The following is an 11,611-nucleotide window of genomic DNA, read 5'->3' as shown; positions in this document are numbered from 1 at the left end:
GCGTGCCAGATGACACGGATGTTTCAAAACACAACACGCAAAACACGTAGGTAGGTATTGCGCGAAAACATTTTCGCTCTCCAAAATTTAAGATTGGCAGGTATCAATGTTTATTCCAGGATTAATTTGCAATTGTGTCGTTTTATTGATCGGACGACGTAATATTGGCTGAAATTTGTTGGATTCTAACATACCCAAAAGAATAAAATTGGGATGTGCTCTATCTCTGATGAAGAGCAAATTTTGTAGGTTATTCAACATCGGTCATAAATAATACTTACATTTTGTTCTACTAGAACTATTTAGAGGCATTTCTCGTGTCATAAGAGTCTTGAAATGAAAAGGGACCGATTTATTGTGTCCCTAGGGGTTTATTCTTTTAATGGTGGATCGAGTATGTCGAGGTGGATTTCACACAGATTTCTTTCGATGTTTTGTTATCCCACTTACCGTTGTTACCTAGTTTTCTTTTCATGTAGTAAAAATTCAGTGTAATAATAATAACCACGAAATTTACGTATAAATAGGTAAATATGTTACCATAGTAAATATTATTCGTATTGAGTGATTACCTTCTGAAGTATATCAACTAGCATAAGGTTTCAAAAACTACTCTGTAGGGAAATACATTTATTTATTCTATGTGAATCAAGAAAGGCGTTCTATTTTACTAAGCATTAGCGAAAGCCTCGAATACGCTCTCTTTCATTTGAGTATTTCTGTTCTTTATACGGTACAAAAATATTTCCAGCTACATGAACTATCAAAAGAAATAAAGGATTATTCTATATAAATACACGCCTTAAAATACTTTATAAATACACATGTGAGAGTAAATAATAATAATGTTGACATGTGGACTGTGCTTCACAATATGAGAGAAAAATTAGTTAATATTTTGTCTGTCTACATAAGTATCAATAAAACCTTAGTTTACTTAGTGAAACATTAACTTTTATTATAATATTTGCAATTTGATGTCATAAAAAAAATAAATAAACTGAAAGCGGGATCTGGTATCATTAGCAACTGGTTTAGTTGTAAACACATTGCCAGATCATAGTATTCTTTCGCGTTACCAACTTGCAACCGGGTTTATAGTTGTTTAGTCCTATAACATATCTTTAGAGTTTATAGTGAACGGAAATAGCCGGTTATCCCCGCCTATTGTTAGAATGTAATATCGAACGTGAGTTACACAAGGTTTGAAAAATAGTTTACCGCTATTTGCTAGTAAACAAAAGTAACATTTAGATATTATTTGTGTAAAATAAGTTAAATGTGATGTATCCAAATATATATTAAACGCGCGTAGCGGACGTGAAGTGGATCCATGCCTAGCTGTGGGACATATATATATATATACAGTTATATGTCACAGCGAGTACCCATTATTCTTAAACATTTTTGTTGGAATTAGTTTGACGTAGTAGAAGTAGTCTACGGAGTTAGATACATACGGAGGATTTACGACGCGTGATAAAGAAATTCTCACGTATCAGACTTGCTGAAAAAATCCTGTGAGCTGTTGCAAGAAAATCTCTTTTATAGTTATAGTTCATTGCTTATTCTACAACTTACAATTAGTTAAAAATAATATAATTCTTTAATTTGCACATCTTATTTTACACCTTAAAACAAAATCTTAAAACCCAAAATGTTGTGCTACTAACAAATTATTCTCCAAGTTTTAAAAGGGAACAAAACCAGAGGGTATCCTGAACATTCTGCTTCGCTAATTTGCCTAATCTGGCGCAACCTAATCTAAAAGTTTTATTAACCCCAATAAATCATGTTTTGATAAATAATACCTAATTTTAAAGCCGAGAACCACGTAGAAAGTGTATTTACGGATATTTTTCACAGTAAGAAAAATTTTAACATAGTAATCAATTTTCCGTGAAGCAAAAATTAAATGTTTCTATAATTTTACAAATCGAACCTTCATTGAAATGTGCGAAAATTGTTGATAGAAGTGGCAGTGGCAAACTTATGAATTACATTAAACATTATAGGTAGGTAGTTACGTTAAAAGTTTGTAAAATAATAAAATATAGGACTTACCAGCACTCGTAGCGATGTCGCGAGCACACGTAGAGGCTCAACCAGCGGCCGCCGCCGCCGCCGCGTGGTCACCGCCACACATGCTTCCAGCTGTTGCACTATCTTCAATTTTTCAACACACTACTCTCAAATACAAAGAGATAAAATTCAAAGCAACCCCTTTACGGTTTCCCTCTAAAGTCAGTTCGCAAACGCGTGCTATTTAAAGTCGCAACCGCAAAGTGTTAACGAAGTCGCGAATCGCCTTCGCAGCGAGTTGAAAGCGCGTCCGCGTAACAGAGCCCAATGCCCCGACTGGCGCGACTCGTTGGGCGGGCGGCGCGCCTTCCCGCCCTCGCCCCTGCCCGCCAATACCTTAAATTCCTTGCATTCCACCTCGCACTCTTTAGCACGGCTAAGTGTTTACCGAAGCCCGAGTAAAAATGCCTAATCTCCTTGCGGTTGTCACCTTGTATAAACGAATCATCTACAGTGTGTCAATGAATTATATATGTATATTAAGTTCTCAATACATTTATACATGAGCGTCAAACATATCTGAAACAGTAACTGAAAGAGGTACCTTTATTTATTCTGTAAAATTAAACTGGATATATTATGTTATTACTTAATAAATATTGTACAGGGTCAAGAGCACATCAAATTTGTAAATGCAACTTTATCCGCATGCCATACGAATAGTACAAAGTTCTAAGTGTCAGCTTGATGTGTTCTTGACCGAAGCTGCTAATTAATTTGTCACAATTATATGACACTTCGAGTATTTCTGGTTATATACTCGATGATATGACAAAGACCCGAATTTTGCGTTTCTGAATAAACCCGTCGGTTATTCAGTAAACAAAATAGCGCCTACTAGTGAGCCAGTAAAATAATGAACTTGGAAATAACTCGGACAGCTGCCGCTAGGATAACGGCGAAGGCACTAATTTTAATTTAAAGTAGGTATAATTTAATTTCTGAACTCATTAGCAATTGAAATGGGGCCAGAAGTGCCAGTGAGTAATAAATTTAATTTATTACATTTCCAAACATTCATCATTGCGTCCACATTGTGCGAGTTTTACATCTTTTTGTGTTGATTACTAACTCCTTCTTTTCACGCTATTCGCTTTGGTTCCTTGCTTTCTTGGCCGTGGCAGTGTCTTGTTAACGTTTTTCAGAAATTTGTATTTTCTTTCTTTCTAAAAATAATACATATTTATCTACGGTTAATATAAAATTCGTGAAAATTAAGAGAAATTATTTTATGGGTAAGTTAATACGAAAACAAACCGGTTTTACCATCACGATCCTTCCCAACTCGTGAAAATCAGCTGTTCAATATTTACTATCTAAATATTATTGTCTATCTGCTCTAACATGTAAGGAACGGCTGTTTTTTCGTGATATCCCATAATGTAGTCGGAACCTATATACTTAATTGGATAACCAATAAACGCCTAAATATCCAAACCACTACTTAGTTAATTTATTTACTTACTTTTACGCATGTAACTATTTGTTACACGACTTCAAAAAGGGTGGAGGTCTATTCGACTTTATTCTTTTTTGATGCATGTTACCTCTGTATTGATCCCATTTAAATTTGAAGAAAATATTCCACCTCCAAGGGTGACAAACTAGGGGATGAAAACCGGGGAAACTTGGTAAATAAATTTAATTACAAACTTTTGAAGTTTTTTTTTAATAAAAAAGTGTATTAACCTTAGATTACATAAATAAGTAGATCAAAACTCTTTGCTCACAATGGCTCTGCTATTTTGAAGGGTGAACAGGCCCTTGAAATTCCTGCCATATTTCCGCTTAAAAGACACCTGTGTTATGGAAGCGACATTTTGTGGTAAGTAAATTCCTCCACTCCATATCTGTGCCTACACTCCTCGCCACATCCTATCCGTAAACCGTTCAGCTTGCTATTTGTTCCTCGGGAATGAGAAACCTTAATGTTTTCTGAATGGCTTCTCAGAGTTTGCGACGACTCCTGTTTCCACCTCTCTGTGATATTGAATGGTGTCCATTTGTATTTCGTAGCTAGTTAGAGAAGGTGGCGGGATTTAAATCGGTGTGCAAGAAGATTCAAGAACTCGTCGTGACGGACTGATTGGACTTATTTTTAACCGACTTCAAAAAAGGGAGGAGGTTCTCAATTCGACTGTATTTTTTTGTATGTAGGTTACGCGATGACTCCGGCTCCATTTGTGAACCGATTTAGATAATTCTTTTTTTGTTGGAAAGAAAATATCTCAGTATTGGTCCCATTTAAATTTTAAGAAAATATTCCACCTCTAAGGGTGACAAACTAGGGGATGAAAACCGGTTTCGCGCACTTTCCGGTAACCGATTTCAATGAAACATGGCAAATAGAAACTTTTGAGGTCGGTTTTTAGTACTCTGTATTGAGATTATCGGATCTTATTTACATCTATATGAAGGGCCTGTTATCTGGGCCTGACAGATTGTGGCTAAGAGTTGGTATCTAATTTAATAGTGTGGAAAGTCCACCATAATAATAGTAAAAATATACCTCATAACCTTACCTAAACATAACGTTTAGTTTCATGCCCACACTTAGTAGGTACTTTGGGTACATTGGGTACATTACAAAGGTCATAATTGTTTGTACTAGGCGTTGAATTAAGCGCACTTTTGTTCAGAAGATACCTACAGCTAATTTATTTTCACAGTGAAAGCCCATATAACAGTGGCTAAAAATACCATCTGATGTACCTATATCAGAAATTAGGTGTACCTACACCTGATTATTAAAATTCCATAAAAGCTTATTACTTTACATTTGGAATGACTTATCACTATTAGAGCGACAAAAAGTAGTGTAATGTATTTTTTTAAGAAAAATAATCATAACTCTTATTATATTTCTTAAATTTTAATCGCTCTCCTGTAATATTTTTCAAGTGCACGTTGACGCTTACATTTCCAGCGTCGGTATGTTCTGTTTTGAATTATTGTGTGTGGCAAATAAATGGTTTAAATATTATAATAATTTTATTATTACATGTATTTTTAGGGGTTTTTACTTATTTAAAGAAGTACTAACAGTCAATCTTTTGACTTAATGGTGATTACATTAAGCAACATTTATACAGGGTTATTTTTAAAATACTAACATCCCCATATGACAATGTTACCAACATCATAAACAACAACTTTTGTTCCACAATTTATTAAAAACCATAATATTCACCAAAAATAAACTTTTAAGTATTTGTTGTACTGTCTTACGCTTTTTAGATCTATATTTGGTAGAGTAAATACAAACGTGCAAGCATCCTCCCATCCTCTTTCTGCACAGAGTTATTACCGTTTGGACCGATCTAATCTATTCAATTTTATATGAAAGTAAAATTTGATGAATTAATAAAAGTCATGGAAGAAAAGTTGTTGTTTATGATATTAGTAATGTAGTAGGAATTTTAATAATAAAGGATTTAATGTTTAGTGTCGTATGCATTATCTGTCGACTACGATACAACTACACGATTTCTTACAGCACTCTAAGAGTCACCCAAGTAGACAGTACGATTATTAATCACAGTCATCACAGTGCAGTGCAATACACGTTCGGAAACGGACGCTACACTACGTAATGAATCAATTATTAATTATAACTCGCGTTTCGCGTAATTGACAATGGGTTCCCAGCAAGTCATTGCCATTGGGCTCCTGGCGTTTATTCAACACATCGTCGTCACCATAGACGAAGTCAGTATTGTGCAGATCTGCAAATCGAATTTCAATGAGTATAAGATTTGCCATGGCAAGATGCTGTTGTTCCAGAGCCTCGGTAAAGCCGAACAGAAGAGCCACGATAGAGAAGAGACTATAACCTACTAACTAACCACTAACCACGAAGAGATATTATCACACTGCTGAAGGAGACTAACCCGCACGACGTGCCTACATTCGTGGCGAATGAGCTGCATAAGCTGCCCCCCATCACGTTCGACCACGTGGAAGTCACTAGGCCATTACGTCCACATTTTCAGGGGCATTACGTCCCTGAATGTCGAGTCTAGCCGAATTTGGCACGGAGCTGCGTGCCCAAGTTGCGTTACTAAGCAAAGCTGCCTCGGTATGTCCGTCATCACAAGCCTCTAAATAAAAGCAGAAACACGCGTAATGGGGCGCAAGATGCATTCATCTGCAGTTTTGAGTCGGCATATAATCAATGCACCTCACCCCGCTACCTGTCACGCGTGTGCACGTCAAGTAGCCGCTTCAACTAACCGACCCGCCACTGCGAAATCGAGCGGCGGCCATCTGCTAAGGGAAAAAGCAAACCTCGTGTGCCTGTCTCTGAAGTTGCAAAACTACAGAGGCAGACGGACCGGTGCGACGAGGACGGTTTCATCAAGATGGAGAAGAGGAAGAGGAAGCCCACCAGCCGTAGCCTATGTGGCACAGCACCGACAGGATCGAACTTTCTGTTACATCCGACCATAACGACAACGCCGCTGCACCTGTCGCAACTGCATTACTCCACGAAATCTGAGTGGAGTACATCAAGGTAAAATCCAAATACACTCTGACAGTCGAGCGTTTGAAGTCCCGCCACAATGTGAATTTAAATTCGTTTGTGGTGAAAGTGCCAACCGAACATCTGTCGATCTTCATGAAGGAGGCCTTTTGGCCGAAAGGATTCCTGAGGGAGACCTGACACCAAATTGCGCCACTGGTCGCCGACAAGTGTAATTCGTGTAGATAAGTTATTTAGTAAATATAGTGTTTTATTGTATTGTCTGTACGTTAGTCCTTAAGGTATAGATTATATGAGTTATGTGGCCTGAATTAAATAAATAAATTAAATTAATATAAAATGCTCCTTTAGATTGGTAACAATGATACAAACGTACTTATTCCCGTAACACGTTATATACGGACATTAAGGTAATTATTAATAATTTACTAGCCAAAAACAAATTAAACGAATCAAGAAAGTGGTGTGGAGGATTAGGATCCCTAAGGATCTAGGCCTTGTTTTTTTGCATTTTCCAAAGGATACCACCTGGACATTCGAAGTTCAGGGTGAACAGGTATCGTCTAGTACCAACAGTTGCTGTCAATTGTGTTCAAAAATAAGCCTATCTTACATAAAAAAGTCAAACTCCTAATTAGATTAAACTTAAGTGCCGTAACCGTACAAGTAGATACCTTATACATTCTATCTCTTACCTCCCTTTTCCACTTGGAAATGTTCAAGTACGTATATTACTAATCTAATCCCGGGACTTGTTTTTCTTCCAAGAAACCGTCTCATTATCTCGTGTACTCACCTGCAAAGAATATAGAAGCATTATATTGTCATACTCAGCTTTCGTACTTGTGCTGTAAAATAGGCGAAGATACGTGAGTCTTCTTTCTCTACCTAGTATTTTCGTAGTGATTGTAAATATTGCATAACGATATGCATCTTTTCTTGCGCATAGGGCCGCTGACCGTACTCTCAAAAGACACTGGAATTATAAATGTTAAGATAGATCGATTCGACTATTGTACTACTATAAAATAATAACCAATTCCAAAATGAAAAAAAAAAAAATACAATCAAAAATTTTAGTACATTAGTTTGAAACTATGATATTCTACGTTTAAATACGACTTCAAAAAAAGGATGAGGTTCTCAATTCGACTGTATGTTTTTTTTGTATGTATTTTACGCGATAACTCTCACATTTGTGAACCGATTTTGATGATCCTTTTTTTGTTGAAAAGAGGGTACCCCAGTAGTCTCATTTCATAATATTCCTTAATATTTGATGCCGGTTTTTTAATACCTCTGCACTGAGATTATTTAGCAGGACAGTCAATGAACGCCATTACGCGACGCCGCCGTCGACGTCTTTTGGTACCGCGTATTATTGTGATTTAAGTACGTTCGTCATATTATAATTTTATATGCCACTGATATTAAGTATTATCTAACTCACGGACTTGTGACGCTTGAGACTTTTGTACAGGTAAAACGACACTTCATTTGTTAACGACATCACGGCGGTATCCGCGGCTTTCACGGATTATTCAAAGAATAAGTTATCAACCAGTTGACTTGGCGAATGGAAAGGCATTGAAAGACACATGCCCAGAATCATCAGAAGATGTATACAAAGTAACGTATATAAACAATTAAAAATTTCACTCAAATTTGAGGGACATAAGCCTTTGTTATTTAATTCGACTTATAATTCTAATTTTAGTCAATGCTTCATCATTTAGAAATCGGCGTAAACATACCTACCAGTACTATATATTTTTACACCAAACCCAATTTTAATAAGTGTCTTAACAATAAGTTTTAAAAGTAACGCGTTTAAAAAAAAGGTTATATGTAACTTGTGTGTCAAAGTTACTAGATGGAAAATATGTGTAAATACAACATAACAACACTTAACAATAAATTGTCAACCGCAGGCAGTGTCTCTACAGAAACTCATGCAAGTTGGCATATAATCTATGTGAAGTAAAAGAGCTGTGAATTAATGAATGATGCATTAGGTACTTGTGCAATTCGTCGCTGTATAAATCCGTGTCAAACAGTAACGTCATAAGGCGTAAGAAGCTAGTTCAAGCAGAATTGAACTCACGTTTCTCGAATGACGTCACTCGGAAAATGTACACGGCATCCCAGTTTGGGGTCAATGGCCAATCTACAAATAGAAAAATCCAATTCAAGCTTTTTAGGTACGTACTTACACGACACAAATGCGAAAAGTGCATTATGATTATTATTATTAGCCAATTTTGCTACACGTTTTCTTCCGTTTATGAATATATTTCAATGCAGGAATGAAGGCATTTAGACACGTAAAATTCATGCCAATAATGTAAATGGAAACGAGATCATAGAAAAACACCTTTATGAAAAAAGTTAAAGAATTTAAGAAAGTAACAATTTTGAATATTAAAAAAAATCTCAAAAAAATTATCGCTGTCACAAATGCATACAGAATACTGAACGTGGATCAAAAAATTTTTTGCCGATACTCTAATGAATGTACAAATAAAAAATAAATGGTATTTGATCATTCCACTGTGATTTGATATTATGATAGGTCGTCATATCTAGTTTTGTATATCTTAAGATGTGCAACGACGAAAGTATTCGTGAAAAACCTAAATTGTTCCCGTTTACGCTCTTATCGAAAAAAGTCAGGTTTTTTATCATTAGCTCTTTCATCCAATAATTTTTGGTACGATCAATCTTTAATAAAATATTCACGATTATGGAACACTGACTGAAGTTCTATGGCGTTATCAATTAAATAAATTGAATATAAGCATTTTTTATAAATACGTGATAAAAATCGGATAGTTTTTTGGAGTTCGGTTTAGACCTACAAATTACAGTATAGATTTTAAGACTTTCGTGGTTATTCACTAAATGATTATCACTAATATCAGGTTTCTTACCATGGTATGACTTCTTTTCATTTTCCCGATATTTTGTATTGCACAATTGCACAATTATTTAGCACGTCTTAACAACACCCATAACAAATGAAGTTCACTTGTGAAATTGAGAAAAATCGCGTGCTTGCATTTTTGGATGTATTGGTCAAAGTCCGACAAGGCGGTTCACTCGGTCATTCTGTGTACAGAAAACCAACTCACACGGACAAATATTTACATGCAACTTCACATCATCACTCAAAACGCCTACATTCGGTCGTCAGGTCATTAACCAATAGAGCTTATTTATGATCTTTGTGATGCACACCACCTACCACAGGAACAGGAGCACGTTAAGACGGTTTTGCGACAGAATGGATACAAAATAAAAACATTTAAACCAATACACAAAAGGAAGAAGCAAATTGACGTACAGAGACTACCAGTTTTTCTGCCATGTGTACAAGGGGTGACAGATAAAATAGACAGGTTGCTAAGGAAGTTTGCCATAAAAACTGTTTTCACTCCTTAACCAAAATAGGAAAAATGTTACGTTCACCAAAAGACCACCTTCCTTATTACAAACACCGGGTGTCTATAAAATGAACTGCAGTTGTGGGAGCTCGTATATCGGTCGGACTAAACGAACAATTGTCGATCGTATGAAGGAACACATACGAGCAGTAAAAAACAATGATGCACAGAAGTCGACTATAGCACAACATCTCACACAGACTGACACTAACCACTGGATCGAGTTGCATAGCCCCCAGGTACTCTCGACAGAACGTCACTACATACCACGGTTGATACGAGAAGCCATCGAGATCACGAAGTACAAAACATTTAACCGTGATGATGGTTTTAAACTATCCAGTGCATGGAATCCGGTCCTTAGTGCGTGCAGTAATAAAAACAAAAACACCTCGAGTTCAGTTTTGCGTATGGATACAGTGAGTGTGGTTTGTGTGAAAAAAGTGAATGATAATGGTAACGCCACAACAAATCGCGATGAAGGTAGTCGTCGACAGCGCAAGAGGGTAGACAGATATGTCTGCTCTTAAAGCTGTCATCTGCCGCCGTCTAGTCAACCCGTGACCATGGAGAGTGCAACCGTTCCGATATATCAGGAAAATGAAAAGAAGTCATACCGTGGTAAGAAACCTGATATTAGTGCTAATCATTTACAAATTGCAGTGTTTTAGATTATAGATTTTCATTATAAACATGTTAGCCGACTTTAAAATTTAATTTAAAGTGTTAGGAACAGCCGCGTGTCGATAAAAAAGTTGATTCACCCATATAAATCTGAAAAAGGTCGCCGTTATCTAAAGATTGGCGCTCAAGTGCGATTGTTATCGCGATAGATATTGTGTAAATTTATAACATACCATTCCACTATTGCGTCATCTATATCATTACACGTGGACGGCAGATTTTTACTAATATGCATGTCAATTACATTAAGCGTTCGTAATTTTATAGTTGCATATTCAAGACAAAGCCACCAACGTGAGTAAATTTTCGTAAAATCAATCATTATAGTGTACTTTTCATGCTCTAACTACGGTGGAATTAAAAAAGCAGATTTATTAACGTAAAACTGAAATGATTTAGTTACAAAAACTACACTATTATGAATTAGATAATTCATTCTACGAAAATTCACACAATTGAGTTTTGCCTCGGAACCCTGAAATATACAAAGCGCATGAAATAAGTACCTATGGCTTCTTAAGAAATTATTGCTGTTTATTTAGCTCTTGAACATAAATGAGCTACATTAATTAGCTATAGCATATCTAGTCATACAATATCAAGTGTAGTTTACGTACCCATCATCTCCGTTCTGATGAACCACGTCAGTCGCGGCATCCGCATCATGCTCATGGTCCAAACCATTGCAAGTATCCACCACTAACTCAGGGGGTTCGCTCATCGCCAATTATGCCGTAGCAACAATTTACCCGACCGAACCACGACGAGCCAACACCGCAGACTGTCCACTGCGCCCTTGGTAAAAGATTAACCTTACTACAAGTACTATTATTAAATTAAGCTAAGTTAACTCACAGACGATGTGAAGCATAAGCATGCGCCGTTGACAGCAAACGGGTCACGAACGCACACTTATGGC

General features: G+C 36.4%; 1 long non-coding RNA gene across 1 annotated transcript; it reads right to left on the bottom strand.

Moving 5' to 3' along the window:
* Nucleotides 1-7,290: 7,290 nt before the first annotated feature.
* Nucleotides 7,291-11,406, bottom strand: LOC113235033. The gene is made up of 3 exons (XR_003310837.1): nucleotides 11,310-11,406; nucleotides 8,670-8,732; nucleotides 7,291-7,361 (listed from the first exon to the last, which is right to left on the bottom strand). It is a non-coding gene; the product is annotated as an uncharacterized LOC113235033 (long non-coding RNA).
* Nucleotides 11,407-11,611: the final 205 nt, after the last annotated feature.

Source organism: Hyposmocoma kahamanoa, unplaced genomic scaffold (genome assembly GCF_003589595.1).
Source record: "Hyposmocoma kahamanoa isolate Upper Pololo Valley unplaced genomic scaffold, ASM358959v1 87, whole genome shotgun sequence".
NCBI classification, from domain to species: Eukaryota; Metazoa; Arthropoda; class Insecta; order Lepidoptera; family Cosmopterigidae; genus Hyposmocoma; species Hyposmocoma kahamanoa.
Note: the sequence above shows the minus strand (reverse complement) of the source record. Positions and strands in the feature narration are given on the sequence as shown.